This window comes from Xiphophorus maculatus, chromosome 20 (genome assembly GCF_002775205.1).
Source record: "Xiphophorus maculatus strain JP 163 A chromosome 20, X_maculatus-5.0-male, whole genome shotgun sequence".
Classification (NCBI taxonomy): Eukaryota; Metazoa; Chordata; class Actinopteri; order Cyprinodontiformes; family Poeciliidae; genus Xiphophorus; species Xiphophorus maculatus.
The window spans coordinates 8,270,252-8,282,410 of NC_036462.1; the positions used below are offsets into that span (position 1 = coordinate 8,270,252).

At 37.4% G+C, this 12,159-nt stretch overlaps 1 protein-coding gene across 3 annotated transcripts in view; it reads right to left on the minus strand.

The window, feature by feature from the left end:
- Window positions 1-12,159, minus strand: part of LOC102228039 (metabotropic glutamate receptor 4-like) — a 175,971-nt gene that overhangs the window by 159,845 nt on the left and 3,967 nt on the right. The gene's annotated exons all lie outside the window — the stretch shown is intronic.

A 12,159-nucleotide genomic window follows, 5' to 3' on the forward strand; every position in this document is an offset into this window, starting at 1 on the left:
GGTATGAAAAGGCTCTGTGACTAAAAAAGAAAACTAAAGGTTAATCGTAGAACTTCCTTTCTTGGTGAATCTTGTTGTTATGGAGATGGTTCTGAGCTATTTTAACATAAGAGGGTTAAAACCTGCTTGTTATGCCTATAGTAATTTGTGCCTTCTACCGGCAGAGATTCTTCAGGTAGTGATGTTTACTGAAAGAGCCAAGCTGGTTTATTGCTCCTAATGCCATAATTTACATCCCACCTTAATGGAACATAAGCTTCATATCTTCCCTTTTTAAACAATCAATGGAAATGGAGATTTTAATCTTCCTGACCACACAGCAGGCTCCGCTTTGCTTATAATGGTTGTTGCTTTGCTTTGACTTGCAGTTGCATGAGTAGCTCTTTGTTGTTTTTTTTAACTGTTTCCACAATCAATATTGTTTCCTTAGCATATTTTGGATTGACAATGAAACTTTTATAGCTGGTTCAACATTCTTCTTTTGTCTGTGATGAGCCTTTGTTTAAATTCAGGCTGTGATGCACTTTCATGGCACACAGTGTGACTCCTGAACCCTCTAACAGAATCTGAAACATCTGTCAAAAAATATTCATAGCGTGACATTGTAATAATAAAAACCATCACTATCTGAACTACAGCATGAAATATTCATTCAGAATGTAATGGGGGCTTCACCTTACATTTGGAAGCCCAAGAAGACACAATTTAAAATTGTACCTGTTATACCTGTCTTCACACCAGAGGCCCTCATTAAGGTAGAAAAACACATTGATCAACCCTGTTTGTTCAAACTGAATTCATCCAAAAGAAGATCCACTGAAATTAAAAAAAGAAAATATGGTCTAATCAACTGCAAAACAATTCTCTTAATGCAAAACTGTTGTCTGCAAAGTTTTATCTAGCTCAATCCCTTCAAAGCATTCTCAAATCAGAAAGTATTGCTTTGGCAGTTTTATAGCTTCTCAAGTCACAATTTCTACATAGTGAACCATAAACAGGTACCTGCCACTTCCTTTTTGGTCCTTTATTCCCTTAAGCAAAATAAATCTACATACCATATTTTTATTTCAGCATCTGTATCTCTGTTGGCAGCTTGTGACATTCAGTCATTTTCACTGGAGTACTCAAATCCAAGATGAAAGTTTTTCCCTCCTTATGATTGTATGTCCTTTGAATTTTTTAAACATGCAGGATGATGACATGCAAAGAATTCCTGGTGGGGGAAAACATACAGATATTGGACCTCATAACTTTCTTTTCCCAGCTTCCTTGTCTTTTTTCTGCTGGCATTAAGAAGCCTACAGGTCTTGCCTTTTAATGAAAGGTGTTCATCATCACCTTGTCAGCAACAGTGTGTGACTACCACAGGTTGACGCCACTTAGTCTCCCTACGGGGAGCTTGTGCTGTCAAGTAGAGTTTGCAGTTCTGCCATTTTAGCCTGACATACAAACCAACCTGGACAGGACCAGAGAGTACGGCCTCTGAATGGACCCGCCAGTTGTCTTCCAACTAAAAACGTGAACTGGAGTCCTGAGCTGTCCCCCGTTTTGCTGTGGAAGCCACTCTGTGTTTACACCAACAGATAAATCTGAGCGTTCCTTTCACCGTCACTCATCGCCTACTACATTTCATCACAATTCTTAAAAATCCGCAAAAGGTCATTGTGGAAGGGATGCCTGGTTTCTGCTTGGCTTCATGAGCGAGTGCCTTTTGCTTTGCCCCAGTTCCTCTGCCTGGTTGAACCCTGATCACAGGCATAAGGGGGGGGTTACTGTAATGCCAACTGACATCCCGAGAAGTTGCAAGTGCTTAGAGGGCTGCATGGGCAAGCTGGGCAGAGGGTGTTGGTGGCAGAGAGGCAGAGGCTGTGGCTCGAAGGGGCCCTACGAATCCTTCTAAAGAGCTCAGAGATGACCAGCCCGACGACCATGGGGGTCGGGGGGAATGCTGACAAAGCTTCAGCAAGGCAGGAGGCCAGGGGGACAGAAGCAGTGAAAATGTGTACCAATTCCTAGAATGCTTCTAAATTCAACACATCCTGTGATCCATGCTCTGATTTAGACACACCACAATCTAATTGCCCTTACTTTAGATTCAGTGTAATTACAACCATTTTCTCTGAATAATTCACCAGAGGCAGCAACTGAAATAGCATCCAGCTCTTTTGGTATTTTCTTCTTTGACTTGTCCACTGCAGCCTATTACATCATTTCAGTTTCTGTCAGCTTGGTGTAAGCACTGACACTGAAACATCCTGCATTATAAACTTTTGACCTGCTACCACTCTCAGTGCTCTCACAGAATTCTGGGTTTGACCTTAAAGAGTTTGGCTAAACATGCTGAAACCATGCTGTGAGCTAGTGAAGCCTCTGTTTCTTTGGACAATAATTTACTCAGTCCTCAGGAAGCTTTATTATGCTCACTATATTCAATGAGTCCTTCTGACTTCCAGTTGTTTGCCATATTTCATCTCTGCTCTGACGAATGAGTTTCCCGACAGTGAACATGAGGAATGCAAAAAGACTCAATGGGCACGTCTGGAGGGGGGCGGCTTACCCACAGAAGATCTCAGCAGTGGCGATGAATGCATCAGAAAACACTGCTGTAGGCAAGCATAAGTCAACAGCGCCTAATGTGAGCCCTTGGTATGCACAATGTTAAATAGATTGTGAAAATGCTCTTTTCATGACTAAGATGGAGCTTTTCATTAATCTCAAAACTGAACCTGCCTCCGCAAAACAACGAGGATCCCTCGCAGGGAAGACAAAACACCCACGCTAGACTAAAGGGATCTCAGAAGAGCTCTCATTTAGTTCTCTCTCCATGCATCTACCCCCTTTAGCAGTGCGTGCATTTGTGATTTGCATGTTTGTCGTCACATGAAATGAGTTCAACATGTAGCATGTTGTAATAATTGTTTTCAGTCTGAGGATGAATGTTTTTTCTTGTTCTGACCTGTAACTGTGCATGCATGCCTCTCTGTAGCATATGGTTGTTTAGCTCTACATGCAAAGAGCAAGTGGATGGGTCAAGACAGAGATTCACACAACTCAATAAATAACATTCTGTCTTTAGAGTGTACAAATGCCACAGTTAGTTGGAGATGTGGTGTTTTCATTTTATTTTTGGAACGTCTTGTTAATGTTAGCCACGTGCTGAAGATTGAAAGACCACGGTTCAGAAAACATTCTCGTGTACCTAGAGATAAGTCTGATAAAGCTACCTATTTGGTAAGATGACAAAAATACAACTGCTGTACATTATTTTAACACGTTTGTTCCTTCACTTTTCTCCAACGTTGTTTGTTTTCACACTATGGAAGCTGAAAGAAAGCTTGAAGAAGAATGAATGTGCGGGTGACATGTTCAAATTCATTTACAGACACAATCACAAAACAGAATTGCAGTTTACAAGTTCCAGCTGAGTAAGATCATCCCTTAAATTGAATCCCGCCAGTTCGCCTTTGTGGGGCTGCTTGCACATCTGCGCCGGTGATTACAAGTTTTACTTTCATACACAGGTGCCACTGATAGCTCTAAACGGCGAAGTGCAAATTCAAAATGAAGCAGGTTCCATATGTCAAAGTGTCATCCCGTCATGCTCTGTTAAAAGGGTGGCAGAGACAGTTTAATCAGCCGTTGCAAAGTTAAATGAATCACCACAGGCCATCAGAGGATTCAGGCTTCGCCTTAGTGCCCAGAGATGCTAATTTTAGGGTATATCAGCCTTATAACCGCCATAGAGCCCCATCTACATGCTGTCAATTCTCCCAAACTTGCAACACACTAATCTCATCAGAGCAACCCCAGCAATCTATTTCTGAGCCAAGGCATTTTTTGAGTCAAGCGCCTTCCTTCCAGCCAGCAGAGTGTATGAGAACCTGTGCTGTCCCCATGTAAAAGCCCAGGGTTCCATTTGCAATGCACATGTCTGAGTCAATAATTGCAGCCACTTTATCAACACCCATGTTGAAAAGTGATGGCTGCAAAGTGATCTCGATTTCTACAGCAGGAGTCCAGAAAACAACCTAAAATCCACATCTACCTCCATCAGACCTGTGCTTTTTTTTCATGGGTTTTTGGAAAATGATGCTAAAAGCAATGCATCAGCACAGCTTCATCGCTAATTGCAATTACCCATCTGAACTGAAATCCACTCAATAAGCAGGTTGCTTAATGGCCAGCCTCAAGTTAAGCTCAAAAGTGGAAGAATAACAAAGATATTTTTCCATTATACCAAAAAAAACAAATTGGAGCACATATTTTACTGCATGAGCCTCCCTGACATCGCTGTGCGCAGAAGGTACCTTCATCACAAATCCTCGAGGGACGTTGCCACTTGAGAAGTAGATTACTCATGAAAACAATAACTAGAATAAAAGCAGCATTTTAACCACATATCATGGGATTTTTGTGAAATAGTTACTGTATTATAATAGCCAATTATAATGCAGAGTGAAAACTGACATTTTTCATGCTATGTTGGAGCATATAGCTTTAATGATCTTAGGCCGAGTCATTTCCATCCTTAGGATGAAGTGTGCTGGAGGGGTGAAGAGAAATGTCATTAAAATATTGGATGTTTTAATGACATTGCTGAAACACACAACTCTGGTTGCAACCTTAGCAGTACAGTTAAAATTTTTCTGAACTGTATGTCTCAATGACATTTCAGAAAAATATGATCACAACAGATCTGTTCACCAAACTCATCTGTCAATGATGGCAAGTGTTTACAAATAAACATTATACTTACAATACTAAAAATTTTTAAGTATTTTGCTGCATTTTTTTTTCTTTTAGCACTTTCCACTCAAACTTCTATTTCCAATTCAAAGATGAAGGCAGATTTATAAATATTTGCACTCAGTGAATGGGCTAACTATTAGCAATATAATTGAGTAACGCTGCCTTTTTATGCATTCAAACACTAAAGCTTTTGTTGACAAGTACAGGTTGCACTGTACTTGTCAAAATATTTTATGTCATCAAAATTAAAACTGAAGAGTTGGTGAAAAAAGCCTTCAAACATGTCCAGTCTGTATTCAGAGCTCAGAAAGTGTTGAAGGTTTTTCTTTAGCTTGAAAATTGGAAGTTCTGAGGTCAGAATGTGAATGTAATACAAATTTAAAAGCTGAAGGCGACTTTTTATTCAGCATTACTTCAGTCAGTCCTTGCAATTTCATAAAGGTGCATCTAAAACATTTTAATATCATAAAAAAGTTCAAAATTTGTTGCCCCTCATTTTAGAAAGTGATCCCAGATATTATATAGATTCATTACACTTACAAAATACCTCAAGCTTTTATTTCTTGTTATTGCAAACGTTTGATAGCAATTGTTGCTGCTTAGGGTGTCTAAACTATACATACGGTTTTGGGGATAATGGCTTTTTCACGCTTCAAAACCATGTAGATTTGTGATTTTAAGTCCCTTTTTTGAAAACTTTATTTTATGATTACTGGTACTTGTGTTGTCTTTGACTAATATTTAAATTTGAAACACATAAGTTTGACAAACATGCAAAAAAATCAGGAAGGGTGCAAACACTTTTTTACACCACTGTACACTCCATCTGCCAGGAATAAATCACATTTATAGCAATTTTTTTCCCAACTTCACAGGAAACAATGTATACAATGGAGGACTTTCTAATGAGTGCTGTTACCTTATACTAAATTAAAATGCCAATGACAAGAAATATAATTCAAGAACAGATAGAAAAAGTTTTACTTCATATATTAAGCTATAAACCTATTTGTTATATTTGAAAAGCACAGTTCATTTGTAAGCACTGCGTATATCTACTGGTCTTTTAAAAAATGTTCCCAGATCATTTTTTTTTATGTTTTATGTCAATAAGTATATTTTGCTTGGTTTTTTTTTTTTTCTAAAGCTGTGCCCTTAATTTACTGCTCTCCCCCCAAACACATGTAAAAAAAAAAATAAAATAAAATAAATAAATAAATAAAAACATACAGCACATATCCTAGATAAATTACTATCAGCAGAAAATCTGGTGTTTTCTGACCTTCAGTGGGTTAAGGTCTCCTCAGCTACAAGAATATCGACATTTACTCTCACTGTTGGGTGAAAATAGAGAAACAACCAAGCAACAAAACAGTGAAATACTCCCTTTCGACCTGATGTTAAGTTACTAGCAGAGCAAACTGGAACTCTAGCTGTAACAAAAGAGATATGATAAATAAGTGGGAACAGTATGTATCACTATTATTACAAGAACTGAGGAAAAATGATAGGGTGCATTTAAAGATGATTATTTCAGAGGAGCTTTTGATTCAAAATGAGCACGAACAGAACATGCAGAGTGCACTTCAAATTACACAGTTCTCACCCACATTCATAGGTGGAAAGCACCACCCATCCATCCATCTTTCTGTCTGTGGTTACACATATGGTTCTTGAACAAGGAGTATGTGTTGGCTTCTTTTCTATTATTTCATTATGCAAATGCATCACAGGGGAAACACTGAAATCAGCAAACATTACACAACCGTGCAGGAATAGCAGGAAAAGAAATTACAGGTGATAGTTTGGGAAAATAGGATGCAACAGCTAAAGGTAATATCACCAGTGACACATCTCTCATTCTCAGCCAAGCCTCTCATCTCTGGCATCATTGTGAATGTCATTCTTTTGGTAGAAAAGGAAGAAGACTAAAATAGGCTTAGCACAAAAGTCTGCAGCTGCTTTGTTTGTTGCAGCCATGATTTTGTGTAAAGGAAAGACTAAATTTGTTTGTTGCTCATTAATATACAACCTTTAGTTCTGTGGATGACTCCATGTGTTTATGTCATGAGATTTACTTGTTTAAACATGGAAATAGGAAAAAAGCAGAGAAAATGGGTGGTCTGGAGGCTTCAACAAAGAGAATGAAGCAAGACTAAGGTTAACAATGAAAAGTAACATATAGATGCTTTTCAGTCTTGTTCGTTGTTATATGTTGGAACCCTGTAGTTAAAACAACAATCAAATGAAAACCTCCAGTAATGTTTTAATGTGTTTCAGATAGTGAAAATATGTCACATGGAGAATAATTCCTGAAACTGTAGTTTCAAATATTTTAGAGATTTTTTTTTTTGTCCAACAAAGACACACTCACAATGGAAAATGGGCTGGGGAAAAGACCTGTAAGGATTAATTACATGAGGAAACTGAAGCACAGTTTAACATCAGAATGTATAAAAGCCATTATTTCACAGAGCAGAGTGTGTCATTATCCCTTCACAGTGGTGAGATACCTATAGTTTTTGCAGGGTATGCTTGAGGCAAGATTCATTAATCTGGCAAAGTGAGAATAAAAGAAAAATTGAGGTTTCTTGCATGCTATTACTGCTGTGAATACCAACACTGCATATTATCTAGCTTTTCATCATGTTTTGATCCCGGAATGACACCAAAGTGCTCACACTACAATAACAAAATCTCTGTTTTTCCATGCACATTCACATTCACACCACAGAACAATCTTGAGTCACCAATTAATCCGGCATCCAGTCTGACATTTGAACCCTTTCTGCATGTTAACTACTAAGCTGCCACATTGTTTTTGGAATCCATGTCTAAAATAGACAGTCCATTTATTTATTTATTTATTTTACAAAATATTATATCTAAGAGAGTGACTAAAGCTTTTTAAAAGTGTTTAAATTTGGGATGACAAAAGAAAAACGGAGGGAAAAAAATACTCAATCTGAAAAGAGTGCAAAATGTGTACCCTTCTGGTATCAACAGTCTCTTTAGAAAAATCTTGTATTTGAGCTGTGCTGCCACTGTTTCATCATGCATAGTTCAGAAGTATTTAATAAATAACAGAATACACACGTACAGTTGTCCTCAGATGGATTTACTACCTACGTACCCCACCTCTCGCCAGACCACCAGAAATGTCTGGCTCCCTGCCATAATTCACTGATGCAGTAATTAGTGCAAAAAAAAAAAAAGAAAAGCCTAGAAAAAGAACTACTAAGTCCACTGTACAATACATGGATGTACTTTTAGTAATCTTTTAATTCTATATTAAAAATACTCCTTTACATTCCTTATGTAGCATTCAATGAAATTTAATTGTGGATTTGCTGTAAACCATAATCGTCTAAATTACCAGAAATACACATATGAAATATATCAGTCTATATTTATAAATCTATGCAATATAAGTTTTTACAACTGAATTACCTAATAAAAAAAACTTGAATTATTACTTTTTTAGGCACACTTGTATAAGCAGACATAAATGTTAAACTTTATTTTTCCTCATACAGTCCAGTATGATAGACCACCAGAAACGGGGACGTTTCCATTTACTGTCCCTCCGTTTCATCTTCCCCTGCTGCAGAGTTTGTAGAGTTTCCAGCATGATGTTTCCTTGTAGCTCCCTCACAGGGGGAAAAGTGAGCATGTTCCACTCATTTCCAGCAAATCTAGACCTGTGGGCAATGAATGCAGCTACCTATTGCACCATTTTTTGAAAATGCGGTTGTAGCAGTGATCTTGGCTGTCCTTTTTACTCAAAATGCAGTATTTTTCTTGCACCATTGTGGCCCGCTGAGGCCACTTACACTGGAAAAAGTACAATTGAAAGTGATATCCATTTCTACTCTGTGATGGGGGCTACTGCTGCCTGTATATGTGAATAACATTGGTGCAAAGAGTGGTACCTCTTTTGGCAAAAAAAAAAAATTAATAAATAAATACAAATCCTCAGACAGATTTTCATAAAATATTGACGCAAAAAAAAAACAAGTATATGCCTTTACTTTTTATTTGCTTTTTGCAGGCTGTTGGTGCAGTGCAGGAATTTCAAAGTTGAATCATTCGTTTCATCACAGGTAGTAGAAGGTAACAAAGTTTATTTAGCTATGTATGGCACTAAAATAGAAGGCACTAAAAGAAAGATACATTTGTAAAAATATTTTAAATTTATTGTACTTGATAGTTAAAAAAAATGCACCTTCACTTGCAAAAGTGTGCAATTTCTCTTCAAGATTATTCAAAAATCAAAAGAATAGATACTATTTGATTGGAAAAAGACCTTTGTTGTAAACTGACAGTCAAAATTTAATTGTTTCAATGAGTTCTTCATTGACACAGCTGCATTAAATAGCAGCTTTTTACTTAAATCACACATATTTGTTGATTTCAGTAAATATTCAGCTAATCATCATTAGGATTTGATTGGGATTAAAAATCAAAAAGTTAAATGAAAATGAAATGTATCTCAGGTCTACTTTTTTTCTTTCTGTCTGTGATGGTTAGAGAATTATTCAGGGAATTCCTAATAACAGAGGAAATGAGAAACAGAAGTGTCCCTGTGAATAAAACTGCATATCAAGTAGTTCAAGCCAATACTTCAACCTCCAGCAGCTCCAGCTGTATAAATAATAACCAGCTATTAGTCACAGGGACAAAATCAGCATGAGAAATTACAAGTTAATACCGTGCCTTCCAAAAAGGAGTCATACTCCTTGAAATATTTCAGATTTTACCATGTTACAACCACAGACTTGAATGAATATTATTGGATTTAATATGATAGACCTGCAGAGCGTAATGCATAATTGTGAAGTGAAATGAAAAGAAACTAGTCATCGATTTTTTTACTCAGTGAAACTCTCGAAATTGCAATGTCCTTTTGCATTCAGCCATTTTAAAGTTCACCTATAAATGAAATCCCGTACCCACCGATTGCATTCAGAAGTCACCTAATGAATAAATAGTCCACTTGTGTGTAATTTCATCACAGTATAACAGCAGATATTGTATCTATTAGAGATAAACAACATCAGTGAACATACGGTATCATGAAGACTGATGAATACACCAGATATTTAAGATAAAGGGTTTTGGAAAAGTTTAAATCAGGGTTGAGTTATAAAATAATATCCAAATTTTACTCAGGGCAACAAAATACCACACATTTCAGATTTTCATTTACTAAAATACCTGAAAATTTTGTTTTCCTTGCCATAAAAAATGCAGCTATAGCATGACAGAAAGGGAAATAATTCAAAGGGTATGAATACTTCTGCAAAGCATGGTTGTTAATTATTTTAAATAATACTTACAGTTTTTATGTACTCTTACTTGGCTCATTTACAATTCCTGTGTAATTGGCAGTTTATTTCAACAATATGGCCTTAAAAGTAGAAAATACTTTGAATCTGCAATGGTGTTGAGGTTCTATAAAAGAGAAGATGCAAGATCATCATTTGTTTGTTAAAGTAGGTATTGCACTTCCTCAATAGCTTACACTTTGCAGGAGAAAAAAAACAATTGAGAAATAAAAAGAGTTTGAGAATGGGTTTCTGTGTTTACAACAATGAACAATTGTGGATTCAATAATGATGCACCAATGTGTTTTTTAGGTAAACCTCAATAGTTATTTCATGGTAGTTCGGTGTGGATGTCTGAGAATGAACTGACTGAGAAAAACACTGAATCTACATTAGGGAACATTGTAAGAACTTCGGGAGAGGTGAATTTTAAGGGATGGCAGAAGGTAAAATGGTTTCAAACCCTTGTGTAAGATAATGTGCATAATCCACTGCAAGGATGTTAAGTGCACTCATTTCACACTCCATTTCACACAATGCCGCTTCAGGAAGAATCTGTGTTTGTGATGACTCAGGAAACACACAACATACCTCGTTTGCATCTTTTTTCATCAATGTTAATAATTTTTATTATTTTGACGTTAATATGGAATAAATGACTTAATAGAAATACAATAAGAACTAAAACTATGGTTATGTGGGAGGATCTGTCTGATAAGTGGAGGCCAAATAACAAACACTGCATTCATAATTGACGTTAAGCTGCTAAATGATAGTTTATTTTGTACCTGTTGCTTTTTCACATTTAGATCCTTATACAACAGGAAAAGTAGAACAATAAGAGAAAATACTGTCTGCTTATGTGATATCTTGTTACGAGGAGAAAAAAATTCCATTAACCCAAGATAGAGTTCATTTCCCCGAATGCAAACTACTCATTATCATAAGGAATAAATAGGTTTTCAGTACATGTCCCTGTAAAGACTGTAACCATGCAAAATAATAAAAACAGATAGACAGGTTTAGGGAAACAAAATCACTGGCATCTGCCAGTCTAAAAAAGAGGAACCATTTCTAAGGCTTTAGGACTTCATCAGACCGTAAACATCAGCCAAGTCCCCCACGTCGCCTGTCTTTACTGTATGGAACGCTTGGAAAACCTCCCTCGGTGAGCAGATGGCATCTGCCAGGAGGAGGATGAAGCTGGAACCTGGGCTCCACGGTCTGTGCACACATTTTGCCCCACAAGCTTTCGTAAAAGGGGAACAACGCAGATCCGTGGGGAATTTGACCACAGGTCTGTTTTGGGAAGCAGTGCACATGTTTGTTTGTTGTAGCCTGTCTGAAAGATCTGTGAAGCAGCTAGAGTAAAATCTTTGACTGCTCGGGAGTCTGTCTGAAAAGCAGGATCAAACATCCCTATTTCTCCTAAAGAGATTTCACACACTTTGATCATCATAGTTTCTGTGAAATGAGTGCAACATGTTCATTATTTGACCTTTTTGCCAGTGAAATGCAGAGAAGTCTGCATTTTTCAGGCTTGCTAATCCACAGTGTGCTGCTGAGTCCTCCTGTATTATTAAACAGAGAATGAGGCTGTGCTACAGTATCTCTTCATAGCTTCTTACATTCTAGCACATGACATATTAAAGATAACTTCCCATCAGGCAAAGCAGAGGCCTTATTTGCTGAGTCTGCACTTGCTAAACTAACTCAGAGGACAAGATAAGCAAAGCAAAGCTTGGCAAAGTAAATCTAAGGCTGGTTGAAAAGCCTCCCTGCCAACTACACAATCTACACCCAAAATATTCCCCTCAATCTCTCTCTGGGGGAGATTTCGTTGCACGCTTTGTTGCTAAAGCCAGGTAGGTTATCGGTCACTCAAGAACACACCAACAAGAAAAACCCAACACAAGACAGAAAATCCACCTCATGGGACCTCAAAGCCTGGATGAGGCCAAATTAAAAGCCCTTTTCTGCTGAGTCTCACTTTTGAGATAATTATGCATTGATATGAAGAGCATTTCCCTCCTCGCCTGTAAGTTCTGAGGGAATGCATACAATAGCATATTTGGCTGTAATC